The sequence below is a fragment of the Bactrocera latifrons genome, unplaced genomic scaffold, assembly GCF_001853355.1.
Source record: "Bactrocera latifrons isolate USDA-ARS-PBARC rearing strain unplaced genomic scaffold, ASM185335v1 scaffold_400, whole genome shotgun sequence".
Lineage (NCBI taxonomy): Eukaryota > Metazoa > Arthropoda > Insecta > Diptera > Tephritidae > Bactrocera > Bactrocera latifrons.
The window spans coordinates 22,973-42,667 of NW_017537047.1; positions in this window are offsets into that span (position 1 = coordinate 22,973).

Genomic DNA, 19,695 nt, shown 5'->3' on the forward strand with positions numbered 1-19,695 from the left:
ATTATGCAGTAATACGGCCTTCAAGCTCAGTTTATTGCTGCCTATGAACAACCGACACTCCTCGGAATCATACGGTTGACCAAACTCTTTGAATAATCCTGGAATGTCTTTGCAATAGAATACATTGTCTTCCTTCGTATAGTGTTTGGCAAATAGTTCGTGACGATTTCTATAATATGTCACCTTAACATGGGGTGACACGAATTGAAAGTGGTGCATACGAAAGGCATGTAGCTCAGCTTTTTCCTTGGATAATTGCAAATCTCTAATCCAATCGTTTAGTTGCGCTTGTGATAGAACGTTTCTCTCGTTTTCCATTAAAAATTCATTACAACTTGATTTCCCATATTCAGATGATCTTTCAGATACTGTTGTTCACAACGAAATTGGATACTCAACTTCAGCTGAATTTGGAACTGGCAATGAAACGGTAGGTACGTTAGCATAAATCACTTTTCTTGATTTTCCAAAGCCAAATACTTTTGTCATACAAATATAACAATCTTCTGAGTGGCATGTAGGTTCTCGTTGGTACGTTAAATTTCATGTATCGCCTGAAAAAGAAAAAAATTAAAAATTACTGTTAAATAAAAAGAAACATAGTTTTATAATTTTAATATGTACTTTGTTGATCCTGATTCCCATTGAACAGATATTATTCGACACAAGGAACACAAAATATTCGGAGTCAATGGTTTATCAATATTTTTAGGGTCAATACCAAAATATTTCGAATATATAGATTGGATCGAATCTCTAAACTGCCTCCGATTCCGTACAAGAGTATATTCACCGCATATATAACAGCACAAATCCGGATCGTTGGTACACTCAAATTCTCGCGTACGTTTACTCATTTTATTTTAAAAACAGCTCACGGTCTTATATTGTAATTACAAACTGGAACCGGCGAGCCTTACAGATATTATGAACTTTCAAGGGGCATTTATCCTTATATATAGCTTGACCGCGAAAAAATAAAAAAAGGCAAAACCTACCTAAACAAAAAAGTTCCTACATATTAACGAGCCGGGAAAAGAAAATACTACCTGCTGATGATGTTGGCCTTCAAAAAGTAATGAATTTACCAAGATATGTGTRTGTGCATGTAGGTATGCATGTTTGAATTAAATTTATTTGCATTAAGAATTTTCCGACTTTTGACTACAGGGGGTTCGAACCTGACATCTCTTGCTTTCTATGGAAACTACCTACTACAACAGTATTTGAGTATTACTGTTCTAAAAGTATTATTTAACTACATACGCATATACGTATACATTAACTTTGCGCGACTTGGATATATTTATTTGATCATGTACAACTTTCCTATTTATCCATGGATTTTGCTCGTTGGTAGCTTAGTTTTTTATAAAGAAACAGGACTTCATATAAAATAAAAAAAAAATTTAAATGCCTTTTGTTTTAAAATTTTTTCCTTGCCAAAGTTTATTTTTTTTTTTCATAAAAGAATTTAAAAACACGAAGTGATTAATCAATTTCTCAGAAATTATAAGGCTTATGGAAAAATGGAGTAGATATATTTTTAAGAAATTTCATTCACTTTTATTTTCTATGATTTGCAGTAAGATTGCTCAACTGGTCAGTGAGATATACATGATTAAATGAAGACACCTTTTTTTTTTTTGGGTCGAATAACGGTAAATTGCAAATATCTCAAAAGCGTATCCATAAAAAAAAATTTATTCGATTTTCGAAATCAGCGAACGATTCCATATACAAATTGAATAGTGGCGTTCATGGAACATTTTTGCTGTAAACCAGTGTTATTAGCCACAGTTCGTAGTTTTATGATCCAATATCCTTATCTCATTCACCACTGCTTCCAAATTTCCATGATGATACTTTACGTGGAAGTTGTTACCGATAAGGTACGTTATATGATGATTTGAGGGCAACGATATTTGATCTGGCCGCCCTGTTATTTTAACTCTACCATTTATTCTCAAAACGCTGTGATCATCCAGATAGGGTAATAGCTTCAGAATATTGCTGGATTTGTCAACTGGCTTTCCGGCTTCTGGAGATGCCTTAGAGTCTCCGAACTTATCGTGTTGAGCCTTTYTCCAAAGATACACATGCTTAAAACCTTTTCAGTAGGCAGTTCACGGTCAAGATCGAGAGATAGCTCATCGAGCGGATTCTCATATAGGGAAAATGCCTTGAGATAATTTAATATAATAGCTTCTTCTTCAGTGTCCACACTGGCCAACATATCGTTTACATATTGCGCGCAGCTTGGWGAACAAAAAAGAAAACGTAGGAAGTTTTGATCTTCTTGTCGTACACGAATTTGGTGAAACATTTCAGCTTTATCGGCTGTCTCAGCAATTCTCTTTTGTCGAAACTTAAAGAGCATCGAGTGTAGAGGAGATGTTAGGTCTGGAACTTTCAAAAGCATGCTGTTCAGGGACACTCCTTTGCAGCTGCGTCCCAGACTAGTATAACCACTCCTGGTTTATTGGGATCGGTAACTGCGAAATTGGCAAATACTAATATCTTTTAACGGCGGAGTCTAAGGGTCCTAAACGTGTAATATAGCCTTTTTAAATATAATCGCGTATCTTTGTGTGAAGAGTTTTAGCTAGATCGTGGTCTCGTTGCATCCTTTTCCATAGACAATTCGCCCGAAATAAGGCCATTGATAAGCTATCGGAGATTTCAACGACCGGATGTGCAACCGGCAATGACAATCCTTTCATATGTTTCAATTATAATCATAGTTTGTTAGCGTCGAGCGATTGGGTAGTCAACTGGAGTTCTTGACAGAGCGAATACCTTTAAGAGAAAATTGCCTTTGTCCATTTAGACCCGATATGTGCAGGTTGGCTACGACAGACTCGTTCTCGTACCGATGTGTGTCACCACTCCAAGTGGTTGTGGTGTTTCTCTTACATTCATCTGTTTTAAGCTCTTTGTCGATGAGTGTAAGAGATGAGCCATCATCTATGTAGGCATATGTTGATACACTTTCCTGACCAGAATGTATGACTACTGGCAGTATTCGAAGCAGTGTGCTTACCCCAATCGCTATATGCACATTAATGTTGGCCGAATGTTCTCTGGCTATCATTTTGACATCATTTGACGCTTTCGTAACTACAGTTTGATCGAATTCTGAGTTGTGTAAAAGTGGACGATGACTTACATATACAAAAAGGTGTGCTGTTATCTTAATAAAGCCTCCTTCTGTCGTAAGATTTCCATTTGCTCTTGTAGCATCTCGACGCGACGACGAAGGCCGAGTGGACCAAAAGAATTTGAGGAGTGAACAGGACTTGAGTTCACTTTCTTGTATATGTGCTTGTTGGGGTGATACCGTATACACCCCACTCCCATCTAGAGGAGCTGCATTTGATACACCTGCGTTCGAACTCTCAGCGTGTGTCACAGGAATGCGCTGATTAGCAGCCCGATCAGTACCACTATTATCTTCCAGGTTGCTCACACATGGAAAGCTTGTTGAGGTAGTGAGATTGGCATCTGCAGCACAATTAAGACCTAGAACGAAATTGGCAGGTGCAGCAGACGATTCTAAGTTATTCGCGCGCGACATTATAATTTACGTTAAATCGCGCACTACGATGAGGGTGGAATAAATTTTTTAAGATGTTAATAAAAAATTCTAGAAATTTTTTGCATTTAACTGAAATAATATTTCATACCGAAATCAAACGATCAAATGTTAAATAAAAGGTTAATTAAAAGATTTAGTCTCAACTGCACCCTCTGATCGTTATCGACGGTATGATCGTTTTTCCTCTTGCCTACTTTGCTAAATATACTAATTACTCCCGGTTTTCCAATTGAATCAATCAGAACGCACCACATCAGTTTATGCGTAAGCAAGTAGGACTTAAAATAATTGCTCCAGCTTTGTCAGTTCATACGTAATCAAGTAGGGCTTACGAGGATTACTTGAGTCATGCTGCCAGATCATTATACCAATAATAATATCTAGATCCTTAGGGATCTACCATGATGCATCCGTGGTTGTTCTAAGCATTTTAGATTGGAACCTTTCTATTATATCAATGTTGGTTGCACAGGTCGTAGCCCATTGTTGAATGTCATACATCCAAATCGGTTTTATGATTGCACTGTATAACAGGAACAAAGTCTAGACAATGTTTAGAATTTTTCTTTAAAAGCAAATTTGCTCCTCTTAACTTCATGCAAGTTATTTTACTCAATATATGCATTTTCTTCGCTACAGGTGAATCCGAAGATAAGTTACTTCTAGGGGTACTAGAGCATTGTTTATTTCAACTTTCCGACACTTAGCGACATGTTTGCATTTTTGCTCATTAATATTTATACGTCAGTTGGCTAGTCATTCTTCGACAGAAGTTAAGTGCTGCTCTAATACTCTTGATGCTCTGATGGGGCATTTGTTATGGCTTTCTAGAGTTGTGCCATACGCGAAAGTTGTGGACCTAACGCGCTACTCTGAGGTACACCAGTCCTTATTACCCGTTCTTCTTATATGAAGAACTACAAAGTTGTATGAAATTCGTACGTCAAAACGTTTTTGATTTTCTTTAAAAGGCCTTCATGCCAGACCTTATCGAAGGCCTGAGCTACATCTAGAAAAATTGCTGAACAATACTCTCTGTGCTCGAATGCTTTCATGATTTCGGTGGTAATTCTACTAACTTACTCTACAGTGCTATGTTTAGCACGAAAACCGAATTTGTGTGTTGGTATAATATTATTTTCGTGGAGGAAAGAAGCCATTTTTGATAGTAATACTTGTTCAAATACTTTAGAAAGACAGGGTATAAGACTGATTGGTCTGTATGAAGACGGCTAAGTTAAGTATTTCCCAGGTTTATCTATCAAAATAATCTGCGATTTTTTCCATTAAATTGGATAGTGCATTGAAGRGCAAAGAGAGCACCTATACAGCAATAAGTGGTAACTCAATTAACATTTTTGGGGAAATATTATCATGTCCAGGCGACTTATTCGGATTAAGTGACGGTTCCAATAATTTCAGAAGGTGAAGTCCTAATAGACACAAGCGATTCTTTGGCGGTATTGGGCAAGGTTGGCAACTTAAAGTTGTTCTTGGGGCAATTGAGTTGAAATACCTTTTCCAGGTGATTGCAATTTGCCTTATTGGGTACTCTGGGCTTTCCAAATAGAGTTTTGCTTTCTAGAATTTGGACACAGTTTCCTTATTTAATTTTCAATATTGTGTTCTTCCTCGCGTTTAAGCGGTTTTTGAAATTTCGTACAGCAAATTTCAGTTAAAGTAGAGTTGAAAGGGAGCGATTTAACTGGCATTCACGTCTCGCTCGCCTTTTCTCATTTACAAGCTGCCCTATTTCCTTATTGGTGATTTTCCTAAATCCAACTGGTTTATTGTTTACATTAGACATTAAGTCATTAAATTGTTTTATATTTTCATCACTGTCTCTTTCTGTATTTATTTTGTAATCCATATTGATGTGACTCCTGATATACTTTCTATACTTCAACCTGTTAGTTTTACGTGATGATAGAGAAACTTTTGGCCCAAATATCATGGGCTGTATAACTTCATTCGGAGAATGATCAGATGATAAGTCTGTACATGTATCAGCTGTCATAAGCGATMTATCTATATTTTTGACTACAACTAAATGTAGTATTTTTTTCCCTCACTGCGCCAGTACAGGGTGGCTGATGAATTTTGCTACATTAAGAAACTCAAATTTTTTTTTTCAGTGTATGGAATTCATTTTTCTTTTATTCATGTTAAAGCTCATTCAATTTTATTAAATATAGCTTAATTAGTTTTAAAAATAATGGAATTTAAATGCCACCCCTGCTCGTTGATGCATGCTCGGCATCTTACCAAAAAGTTGTTCATTACTGCTTGGAGAGTTGAGGCAGGAATAGCCGCAACAATTGTTTCTTGAGTAGATTGCCTTAGTTCATTCAAATTTGTTGGTTTTGCTTTGTAGACTTCCTGTTTGTAATAACCCGTAACGGTGTGACCGTTTTCTTCGAAGAAGTAGGGCCCGCCAATGCAGCGTGATGAAACTGCACACCACACTGTGACAAGAAGTGGATGCAATTCCGTCTCATGGAGTATCTGTGGGTTGGAACACTCCATATTCGACAATTTTGTTTGTTTATGTTGCAGTTTAAATCGAAATGGGCCTCGACAGACCTGAAAAGACAGTTCAACATGTTTCCATCCTCTTCCACCATTTGAGCCATCCTCTGGCAAAATTTCAAGCCAATCGGCAAGTCTGCAGCGTTCAGTTTGTTGGCCGTTTGAATTTTATATGGGAATAAGTCCAAATCTTTGCGCATAATTGACTGTAATGACTGTCTGCTTACACCCATTTGAGCMGATAAGCTTCTTGTCGAAACACGTGGATTGTTTTGTATGGCAGCAGCCACAGCAGCGATTGTTTCCTCCGTCCGAACTRAAGGGTTTCGATGGTAAGGTCTTCTGTTGACTGTCCCAGGCTCGGCAAAATTGTTTACAAGTCTCATTATGATCCATCTGCTCGGAGGATTGCCGCCAAACGTGTGCCTATACTCTCTTTGWACCGAAACTACGGACTAAAGTGCGTGATAGCGGCGGACAATCCAAATTCTTGTTTCAGTGTCCCAGTTATCCATTTTTGTTAAATGTGAAAGTCAATCTGCAAAATAAAAAAAAAATTAACCAGATTCATTAAAAAAAAATTTATTTAATTTTTTTTTTGGTAACGGCTTTCATCAGCCACCCTGTATGTCGGCTTACCAGGAGATATTATATCCAGGTTATTGTGCTTATTCATAATAGTGTAGTAGARCTGTCATATTTCGGATTAATAAGACGTGAGCCCCAGTACGTGTATTTTGCTTTGTAATGTCCACTTGCTAGAAATCTTTGACCACGCGTCCCAAAAACTCTTTAAATTCGCTCTCTGTAACCATAACGTTTTTTCACAACCGCGATTTTTAGTGATATTGTTGTAGCTTGTAACTGTGTCGTAGCATGATATTCTAGAGCATAGTTGTTTAAACGATTTTTATTCAACACTGCCGTGCCACCATGCACTTTTCCATTCGGATGATTTGTAACATATAGTCTAAATCCCGGTATATTGAAATTATTTTTATTTGTTAAATGAGTTTCTGATATAAAGATTATATCTATATTTTTTCAGACAGAAATCTAATAATCTCTAATTAATGTTGGTTCACACCGTTATCATTCCATAAACATATATTTAGTTCGCTCATTTCTTACTTAATAAATTTTATTAAATCTTGGATCATGTTTTGCATGGTAGACATAAATTGTGCCATGCACTGTATAAGATTTAAATTCATAGTTCCAATACCTCTATTTGGAGGTTTTTGCGGCAGTTGCATTTGTACAGTGTTGCTTTTCACCACATTTGCCTAGCTGCCTTGCATAGTATTACTTTTAAAAGTAATAGGATTAGAACTTTTATCTGAGTTTGCTATAATTTCATTACGGGGTGTTTGTAACATTTGGTTACGACAAGTTGCCCTGTGACAACTTCGATTTTAAATCTTTATATACAAAGCAACCTCTTCAGTTAGCAGTGTGATTTCCTCCACAATTGCTGCATTTTTTATTTAATTCTTTTTAAGGGTGCATTTAAAAGTGAGATGTAAATCAGCACATACCACACAAACACTACGTAGAGTGCAGTAKGATTTTCTTGGCAGTTAGTATATTGTACCGGATCGTTTTGATGAAACAACTGAATTCGCAAGTGTTAAATCCCAATGAAAGTCGTTATCCAGCAAACCCAATAGTTGAAGTGCTTCTCGATATGTTTTATATTGGTGGCCATTTGCAGTTTTCAAATGCGCAAATGATTTTGGAATTTTTTGAATTTCCGAAATTTCAAGGCCGGAGTTGGGGTTGAAGATGCAATCCGATCTCAAAACAAAAAGTTGCATTGGAATCAGGAAGTACTAAGGCAACTTTTCCGCACTATTAGAAATCCCGAATCGAAAAAAGTCCGGAATCGACCCACCCTAATATACACGGCCGTAAACATGGCCCGGAAGGACGGCCATTGTTCATAACCACCATAAAATATTTCCGTATCACACAATAGCACTTTGAGATGGATGTCTGAACTTGCCTCTTGGGCTTGCAATTGTGGTAACTCTACTCTACTGTGGGAAGTAGGTGCAATTGACTTWATAAGTTTTAATTGATCTGATATCACTGCTTTTACTGGTCTAAGCAGTTTTCGTATTTGGCGTAGGCCGAGGATTTGAAATTTTCAGGTAGATCTGAATCATCAGTTTCTGCCATTACGTCGTATGAAGCTTGGAGGCGTGTCCAAAAATTGTCAATAGATTTATTTTTTATTTCTAATACCGATTCAGAGTTGTCCTGAATCGGTGGTGAAGATGTAAACGAGTACAATATTTAATTAAGCTGTCACTCTCAGAAATGAATTTAATATACGAAATGTCTTTCCCCCGTTTTTGCTTTGTAGCACCTTGCTTCGAGCGTGTGGCGCCTGCAGGTGTACATGGACTTTTGTCATCAGTAATCATTTTTGGAATTCTGATTTAGATTCCTTTAGATATGTACTCATTCAGAAAATTTTAATTAATAAAATATATTATATATTATATGTATATTATAATAGAGAAATGTCGTACCGAAAACTCTTTTCGATAAATAAGAGTTGTTATTTCCAAAAATTGGATTAGTAAAATATATATGTAACCGAAATCTCTTTTAAATAAGACCTGTTATTACTGAAAAAGAATTTACGAATGTCTCTATCGCTTTTATCACTCGCGTTTGTGTTCACTTACATGTTTTTTTGAAGAAAAAAAAAAATTATTCCCGTTTTATCCGTATGCCCTTGTATCAGCGCGCACTGAAACTAGGTCAATATCCTTTGTACATATGTGTGGATGTTATGTACATATAATATGCGTTAAATGAAATATGTGCATTTATAGTTGCTCTTGTTTGACAAGGAACAAAAAAATGCTCGGAAATCGCCAAATTGGACTTTAAATATTTGTATTTACTTTGGTGCAAAGGTAATTAGTATGAAATAATTAATTCTTCAACCAATGTTGTTTGGTTTTCCACACAGTTTATTTAATTTCTTAATTTGTCTTATTTACTTGTATCCTATGTTTACAGGTATACAAGCATTTAGAAATTTACGCCAGTATATGTATGTATAAAATACTTTGAGTTTGTGTATTCGCGGTTAGAAATATGCGCTAAAGTATATATTTATATATATCAATTTTAGTTTGATATGAATAATCCGTTTGCGGATATGTGTATATGTAGGTTTGTATTTGTTCTTTTTAAGCTTTATTCTTCTTTCTGCCTTTGCTTACTTTTTTGGAAGCAATCCCTCTCACGGCTGAATAATCTGAAACAGTATTTCATTTGCAAGTATCCCTCTCACAGTTACTAAGCCGAAGCGGTAATGCCAGATAATTAGCAAATAAATACTTGAATAAATATTTTGCTTTTTATTGTTTTGTGGATTGTGTCTATTTACATACACGAAGGTAAGTTTTAAAGGCACAGAATAATAATTTATTTGGTATATATATACATATATATTGCGGAAACATATGTACATATATATACTATATATGTTATTTTCCGTATTGTTTAGCGATTATATCAGTAGATAAATTTTCCGCTGAGCTTTCACTAAACCTTTTTATTAAACGGATTTAGTAGCTATCAGTTTTATGCTGTTGATCGTTGGCGCAACGATACATACCTGTCTCTTATACACATCTAGATGTGTATAAGAGACAGGCTCTTGACCGATGCTACGGCTCTATGCCGGTCTCTTTCGACCAATTCAGCGATTTTATCGCAATTTTCGACGACAGGAATTCCAGAGCGTGGCGCATCTTCGACCGACCGTACACCAGAACGAAAACGTTGAAACCATCATTGTGCGGTGGAAATGGAAATTGTATCGGGTCCATAAACTGCACAAATTTTATTGGCGGGGTGAGATGCATTTTTGCCTTTATCGTAGTAGTACTGTAAAATATGCCGTATTTTCTCTTTATTTTGCTCCATGTTTCTGACGCTATAACTCACGAACGACTTAAAAGGAACGACAATCAATCAAACTCGTGTTAGCGCGTGAAATGAGCTTTCCAAAAGGGTATAGCATGACCCGATGCGACAAATAAAACTAGAACTACGCGCTCTCAGCGCCAACTAGCGAAAATACTGCAAGACTTTTTTGACAAACACTATAATGATAAAAATCAAATGTGGAATGGATACACTCACTTTGATTTTCCTCAAGGGTTTGGGGAGATGTACTTATACATATGCCAGAATCGGGTGAGTGTGTGCTTTCTGTTGTCCTAATGTGGCTGAGTCTCTCCTATTCCGCTGCTCCGATGTGTTGGTGTTTCTTTTAATTTTAGTTTTATTATATATAATATTAATTTAAATGATTTTTTAAGTTCCATTTTTATTTTTTTAGTAAAGTTTGAATTGTTGTGTTGTTTTTGATGTTGGTGGTTTTGTATTAGTTTTCACTGTTTCGTTTCTCCATTTTTTTCTTTTGTTTTTGCATTTGTATATACTTCACTGCACTTTTATTTGGTTACTTGGGTTACCGCACTTTTTTTCGGTTTGTTTTTTGTTTTTTTGTTACTCACTCTTGAAGATTTCTAGATATCTGTATGTTTAGTGCCACTGCACTTCACTTTATTTTACCAATGTGCCTTTATGTATGGCGCGAACATTTTATTTCTTCACTTCACCACTAATACCAAAAAATGCAATAAATAGCGGAAAAAGGGGGGCTTATCTCTACTTGTGGATGGTTATACCAAACAGATGTTTTATTTAACCAATTGAAAATAAATTTTGTAAAGTAGGGGTTAACTATTTAATAACGCGGTTGGTTTCGCAACAAGATGGCGGCGGATAGAAGGGGGATGTGCAAACGTATGCCCGATCGATAATAGTGTTGTAGAACGAACTGATCTGACTCTGTTCATCGGTCCTTCTTTATCCCCATTGGTGCTGAATAGGATGGTGTGACTGTGGTTGTGTACATGTGTGTAGATGTCAGTGTGTACTGCTCTCGTGAGTAGTGTAGAATGTGGTTTGTAATGTTGTGTATGTTTTGAGGTCTGGGGGGAGGCTCATTTATACACATTCCATCGCAGAAGCCATGTAGTTCGATTTTGTGCTCTGGGGCATAGTAGACCACTTTTCTAAACGAAGTGGTTTCACTAGTTCATCCCAGTCAGTCCCGTCTAGCCACAACTCTTGTATTAGAATTTTTGCTTATTTCATAATTTTTGCCACCGAGGATAACATTTACCTCTTTGTTATAACTGATAGTGCGGATATTGAAACATTAGTGTATGAAAACTGGTAAGATATCGCATTCCATTGCATCCCCAAAGTTTTTGTTGTGCTTTCCTTTTCAAATTTAAGGAAATTAGTGTATAATAGGTTTTCTTTAGGTATGTATAACCTTTAAAATATTAGGGTGGTTCCCCATTATCTTATTTAACGGAAACGCTGCAGTTCATATAAACGATCGGGAAGCGAGCTATACAAATTTTGCTGTATTTGCAGCGAAATTGTTGTGCAGGCAGTTTTAATTGCCGCAACTAAAGTTGTTTTGCAATTAATTTGCCTGCCTCCTTCATATACTTTGCGTCATAGCAACCCCCATACGTTTTCCATTATATTAAGGTCAGGTGAATATGGTGGCCATTCGAGCAAGTCCACATTTTGAGCCTTTATTCACTCTTTGACCAACCTATCTGTATGAATTAGAGCGTTATCGTGCTGGTAAGTCCATTTGATAACGTGAAAAATATTGGAATAATGAGGAAACGCAGTCTGTATGATAGATTTGTAGGTTTCCACGTTCATTTTGGAAGTAACAACTTGAAGGTCGCAAGTGCCAATAGCTGATACCGACCCCACACCATTACGCCTCCCTCACAGCTATGGCGACGGCTCAGGAAATGCTCTTTCTTTCGAAGATCGTGATAATAATAGTTGTATCCATCAGGGTCGTCTAAATTATTTTTTTTTTTCGTCGGAAAAAACCACCTTCTGCCATTCACTCGTCCAGCTCATGTGCTTGCGCGCAAAGAGCAGTCGAAAAGCTTTAAGTTCATCAAATAACGGTGTTTTTTTTTTAAGTTTCATTTGTTTTAGATGATCAGCCGACAATCACAAATCACACGTTTAACTGTAGACACACTATACTTCCTACACTCCCCATTGAAAACATATTTGTATATAGTCACATATTGGCATACATACTCCCACTAATAAATAAATAGGCATTATTCACATCAAGAAAGACYCAAACCTGAACTCTTTCTTGAAATAAAAGAAGCCAGGTTACACATTTATGCTGACCAAGCAAATAGCGATTTGGAATTTATAAGAACATACTTACATAAATACACATAAGTGACTGCGCGCACATAAAAGTTAGAATGTAAGCTGCACAGATGGAAATAAAAATTAGTTCAGTTGAAGTATAGAACGAAGCAAGGAAGCTCGTCTCTTTTATTTCTAACTCCAAAGTTGTAATAARAACCAATCAAAAAAGCTTGAGTTCTTTATTGCACTAAAACTGGCGACGATGATTCACAAGTCAAGAATTCACAAATATCTAAGTAAACCAAGTTACTAACCAAAAAAATGAAAAACGCGTCACCAAATAAAATAAATGGAAATTAAAATTAATTATTATTATAATAACAACAGCAACAGCAACAATAATAAAAACAAAATAAAAACTTAGTGGGAATTAGTAAACCTGAATAAAGGTAATTAACACTGACAAGAAGCTCGCGGCACTTACCTCGCAGTATAAAAAATCAGTATGCGTAATGAAATTAAAAAATGGCACGGAGGAGCGTAAGTCGACTGTCCGAGTTCGCGTTCGAAATCAAAAAGAGGCTGGTGCCTTGTCCTTCGGTCCCTTTTGTTCCTTTTTGTGTGGTGTCCTCATGTGTGTTGAATCCGTGATGTTGTGTGCGTGCGATGTGKAATGTGATGATGATATGGTGTGAAATGAAGATGTGGTGTGGAATGAAGATGTGGAGTGGAATGATAATGGGGTGAAGATAATGTGTGTGGTGTGGAAGTGTAATATTGTGAGGGGGGTATCAAACTCATTTAGCCATCCCGACCCCCCTAGGCAGCTAGTTAGCCTAGGAGTCGCTGCAGCTGTTGCAGTGTTGCCACGACGCTGCTAAGACCCGTGGATCGCCGTGGTCTATGCTGACGACGCCGAATAGACATTCCAACCCGCTAATGCACTCGCGTTACGGGCTGATGCCTTGTTGCGTGGCTTACCTCGCAGCTGGCCTATGATCATCGCGCAACGCGGTGCGATGTAGCAGCGTATGATGTGGCCGGTTGCAGATTTGGCACATACCCCTCGACTCACACYCTTGCAACCTATGCATCTGCGATAGGCAGTTCACACAGTGCCCATGTGCCTGGGCAACTTGCTGTCGTTGCAACCGTCTCATYACTCTAAATATCCCACAATGGTGCAGGCGATGTCTGCGTCGACATAGGGGGCACCTTATGCGATGCCCGTCCGGGACCCGTGATGAGCGGTTGCCTGTTGTGGGTGCGGTTACCGGTGTTGTTGCCGCTGCTGTTACTGGTGCTGTTGCCGGCGCGGTTGGAACGGCAGCTCGGGGCGCTGGGATAGGCCCGGTGCGTTGCACGCTGGTAGGCGACCGAACTGTTGGCGTGGCTAATACTTGGGTATCTACGTCAATGGTAATCAATGTATAAAGGAGATTGTTAATTATAAATCTGTCATATAATTGGAAATGGGCAATCGTGCCACGTTATGTGGCAGGAATGGGTCGTCGTATTGAGCAACCATTTTTTGTTAGCTTTCTTTGTTATTTTTTGACGGTTTGTTATTTTTTGTATAACGGTTTGTAATTCTTTCATGGTTTGTTATTGGCGTATTTCTCAGTTTGATTTGATAAGCTTATTGTGTCGTGATAATATCGGTTTAGTTTTTGTTGTTTTCGGACTGGCGATCATCGGAAGTTGGCAGAAAGCACAGCTTCACGAGCGGCCTGGTTAGCCTTCCGTTTTGCGTACGGAGATCAACGATTCGTATGTGACCGTCGGAGCTGTGATGTAGCTTCTCTATGCGGCCAACCGCCTTTGAGCAGCATGGTGCTTCTTGGCAGTTTTCAGAATTTGTTGTCGCAACTAAACCTGTTGCTCTTTTTACGTTTGCGCTGTTTGGGAGTGAGCTGGAAAAATTGGTTATATGTAGCATTGAATGATGTCTTTTATGGCAATAAACGCAATTAAATTTGCTTTCGCAATCTTTAAGCACATGCGCATGTGACAAACAGTTGGTACATAGTTTTTTCATTCTTACGAAATTGTTTCGATCGCTAATATTAATTTTTTGTGACCTCCTCCACAAAATTCGCATGACGTTTGTTTATATTGTTCGGATGTGAAAGTTTAATTTTTAAAAAAGTTTCTATTTAAATTATTGTGGCCGCTTGCTTGGGGTCTATTGAAGCTTCTATTGAGGTCGCTTTGAACTTTTTCGGTCTGACTATTTTTTTATCTACCCTTTCTGCAATTTCATATTGGGTAGTAAGAAATTCTTTCATTTGCTGCCACCTTAGGCACTTTCTTCGCGATGAGAGCGATAGCTCCCACAAAAGTAACAATAACGAACCGACAAACAATTTGAAACCGTGGATTGAAGCTTTATGAATTCTTCACTGGTTTCTTTCTGAATTTTTGGTAAATTCATTAGTATCGTCCTTTGCTTGTCGACCAATATTCTCTCGTTTTCGTAACGTGCTTTTAGAGCTTCCCAAGCAAAATTAAAATTTTCGTCATTGAGAGCGAACTGTTTAACTATTACGCCTGCCTGACCTTTGGTTTTGTATCTGTGGTGATACAATTTTTGTGCATTAGATAATTTTGGGTGGTTGATGTAAACGGCTGTGAACATGTCCCGGAAGGACTACCATTGTTCATAACCCCCATGGAAAATTTCTGTGTCACATGCGGGCACCTTGAGGTGGATGCCTGAACTTTCCTCTTGGGCTTGGCTTTGTTGCAGCTCTACTCTCGGTTGTGGAGTAATAGCTTTAGTTGATCAGAAATCATTGCTTTTGTGTCTAGGCAGTGTTTATACTTGGTGTAAGCCCAGGATTTAAAGTTTTCTGGTAGATCTGAATCATCAGATTCTACGACTGCCTCATATGCAGCTTGGGGACGTGTCCAAAAATTGTCTAAATTGTCTTTTTTGATTTCTAATACCGATTCAGAATTGTATTGAACGGGCGAAGATGAAAATCGATTGCAGTATCGTATCAAACCATCACTCTCAGCAATGAATTTTGTATATGAAATATCTTTAAGCTTTTTTTTGCTTTATAGCACCTTGCTTTGAGCGTGTAGCTTCAGCAGGTGTACATGGGCCTTTTTCACCTGCAATCATTTTTGGAACTTTGAGTGACTAACTTGGTTTGTAGTCCTTTGAGTCTGAGCTCATTTAAAAAAATTTATAGAATATCAAAGCGTCTTAGTGAACCAGACTTGTAAATGTTTAAAAAACTTTCGTATATAAAATGTTGAATAGAAGACTCTTTTATACGTAAGAGTTTCATAATAAAATTAATAAAACCAAAAGCTTTTAATAAGCTGAGATTACAAAATATTTTCGTATATATGTATTTATGTATGATTAGACGAGAACTCATTTAGGTAAATAAGAGTTTTGAAAGAAATAAATAATTAATCGCTTAAATTTGATTTAATTATTTATTAATGACCGGAAATTATTTTAAGTATTTTATTTTTCTTTATATATTTCTTTTATATATGATTGATGTCCAAATGTCCCATAGGGTATACCTATAGGTGGATATTTTATTTATTATGTGCTAATGAGCGCTCGTATTAGAGATCACTGCACTTTGTACATATGCGTGTATGTACATATGTATTACGCTTTGGTTTTTTTACATTTTGTTGATCACATTGCGGGACATATGCCGATGTGGACTTTGGATATATTTTATACTCAATCCTGCTTGGTTTTGTTAGCCAAAACCCAAGGGGTATCGTGGAATATATGCCAATGTGGACTTTGAAGCAGTGAGCGCATTTACATAAGTGACACTACACTTATGTACAAATATTTCAGTATATTATAAAACGTTTTATGTTATATATATTATTGTCTTAAAATTGTACCCGACAAGGTATATTTTTCATAGGATTTTGTATATATGTGTTTTTTTCTTTTTATTTTTTTGATAATGAGGGTTCGTTTAGAGATCACTGCACTTTATACATACATATACATATACGTGTATAACGTTTTTAGCATGGCATAGCTGCTTGTTTTTGTCGGCCAAAGAACAAGGGGTATTGCGGGATGTATGCCAATGTGGACTTTGAAGCGATATTTATGTATCGTAAGTGTGGTGAATTTATGTATTAAATCGCGTAATTTTTGACGGTTTTTCTTTAGCAGTAATTTACCCGCTTCTCTGAAATAACAAAGACTAATCGTGTGCCGTATGCACGTATGTATATGTGAATATGGGTATTCGCAATATTACTAAAGTGGGATCCAGAGAGAGCGCAGATATATATATATATATTTCTTTTTTTTTTAAATATATAAGTATATGCATGTAATAAATATGTACGTGTATATATGTAAGTAAATGCAATTTGAAATATAATATATGTATGTTTGTATTTTGTTCTTTATCTTTTCTTCTTTTAGAAATCTGCCTTCGCTTACGGTTTAAGCAATCCTCCTTACTGCCTACCTTCGATTTTTTTCTTATTCCGTTTTCTCCGTTGAGATGTAGGAGAAATGAGAATACCGATATTTTTTGCTTTTGTGTTTTGTTAACGTTCTGATACCCGTTTTTGGAACTGTTTAAACGGGGTTTACCAGTACAAACATACATATATAGTGTAAAAAAAATGGAAAGGATACACTTACATTGACTCGCATCAAGGGTATTTTTGGTTTTATTATAGAGGGACAAGTAGGTGTATGTCTCCTTTATTTCTGTTTTGCGGTCAATGGCCTTTTTTTCACTCGCAATGTGTTCACTTTTAAGTCTGATCACTGGTGCCGTCTGGTACGGCTTCGAAGGACCATAATTAACACTGACAAAAAGCTGGCGGCACTTACTTCGCAGTATAAAAAATCAGTATGCGCAATGAAATTAAAAAATGGCACGGAGGACCGTAAGTCGACTGTCCGAGTTCGCGTTCGAAATCAAAAAGAGGCTGGTGCCTTGTCTGTCGGTCCCTTTTGTTCCTTTTTGTGTGGTGTCCTCATGTGTGTTGAATCCGTGATGTTGTGTGCGTGCGATGTGGAATGTGATGATGATATGGTGTGAAATGAAGATGTGGTGTGGAATGAAGATGTGGAGTGGAATGATAATGGGGTGAAGATAATGYGTGTGGTGTGGAAGTGTAATATTGTGAGGGGGGTTTGAGACTAATTTAGCCAAAAGCCAACAACAGCAGCAGCAGCAGTACCATACAGCAGAACAAGTAAGAGTAAGGAGTGTCTCGACTAGAACTCTTTTCAAACTTCTTCACTGCAAGAGTAGACAGCACCTCTCAAACTGTACAAGATCAATTAAAATATACGGTAGGAACTTCTTACATAAAACTTGAATCAAAATAAATACGAACATTTTTTTTTTTTCACTTGAAATAAAATTCTCTCAAAATAGATGCATCCATCATACCAATTATGCCAATAACCAAGTGTAACGTAACGGTCGTCACTGTGAACAGACGTGTTTTTTCGCTGCCTCGCGTTCTATTATTATTTATTCTAAAGTAATGCCGTGAGTTTTCGGACATACTCGTAGAGTTGATCGTGCTCAGCTCAAGATCAGCTGCCATAAATATAATGAATTCTTCCACTTGTCGTGTGTGAATTTATCACAGGTTGATGTGGATTTTTTGCTGATATCAAAAAATGCTTTTTATTGTAAAGTGTGCGCGGTAGTCCGAAGAAATTCCATTCGTTCGCCGCCGGCGTCGCCATCAGTGGGCAACGCTCAGTGCTCTCATATTGTAAATTCGCAACAACAAAATGTTGATCACTATGAACTATCACTATCAACTATGTGATGATCGAAACTCGTTACTCGTTAAGCTTAACGAACTTAAATCTGATATATGCATTGTGAAAAATAAAGTGTCCGATAACGGCAAGTTCTCTGCACCAGCCTCGAATCCTTTCCCTACTGCCTACCCCATTCTCACATCTGCGACTGATTTTGGTACAAATGCTTCTAAAATCGCTTCTCCGTCTAACGCTGCTGCTTCTGCTGATAATGTGAGTGTGAATTATTTCGCTCCCGCTATACCGAAAGCATTGTCTGCAGCTTCAACTACTGCTAACTCCATTTTCACTTCTACGACTGTTGTGGATACAAATGCTCCCCCATCTAACGTTGTTGTTTCTGCTCCTACGGATAACTTGAGTATGGATTATCTCGCTCCCGCTACACCGAAAGCAATCTCTGCCGCTCCGTCTGCTGCTGATAATGGTACAAATACAGCTCCGTCTAGCATTGCCGCTGCTCCCAATGCTGCTAATTATGCCAATACATATGCTGATGCTGTTGCTAGGAATATCAACATTCATTCGAAAGCCAAAATCAATCCAACAGTTGCTGCTAAAGCAAATCGACCTTCTGCCGCTGTCAATGCAGCAAAATCAGTCGCCGTTGATGACTCTGTTAATCAGAATTCTTCTACTTCAATTATTGCTAATGGAAATTTGAAGCTAAAAGTGAGTACTAAGAGCAAAAAATGCTCAGCTGCTTCAACTGTGGTTGGTGTTAATGCCAATAGTGATCTTGATGTCGTCATACCCAAGAAATGGATTCACCTGTCTGCCGTTAAGAACTCAGTCAATGAGGAAGATATTATATCTTTAGTTGTTAAACATGCTAATGTTAATAGTGAGCATCTTTTATGTTATAAAAAGTTACTAATATTGATAATCTTAAGAAGATAAACTTTAAGTTAGGTGTGTCCCCATCTTTTTTAATGCCGTTTTCTCCCCTTCAGTGTGGCCTTCTGGCTTTAAGTTGCGTCCCTAAAAGTTTTTTCCAAAGTGAGGGGAAAACAGCGCTACAGATTAGTTGATGCGCCTGATAATCACGATTTTATTCGTGCGTTTTCTGCATCTTCCTCAACTGACTCCTGTCTTAAAGTTTACTACCAAAATTTACCGGGTACTAGGTGTCAATCAAATATTATTCGCAACTTTTCTTCACAATTGAATTTCGATATTATCGTTATTGTTGAGACATGGTTGAATTCCAGTTACTTTGATAGTGAATATTTTGACTCAAATCTCTATTATGTCTTCTGCAAGGACAGAGATCATAAAAAAACTGGCTGTTTAAGAGGGGGTGGTGCTCTCCAGCAGTTCATCGCAAATATCGTCCTCGTTTAATTAAGCTTGATAGTGATGATTCTATTCCGGACCAACTACGTATTTGTATCAATGACGCTCTGTTTATTGTAGTCTCACGCATCCCTCCGAATAGTCCTCTAGAGTTGTATAAGTCGCACGCAAATAATATTTACTCTTCTTCTTCTTGATTGGCGAAGTCACCGCTTACGCG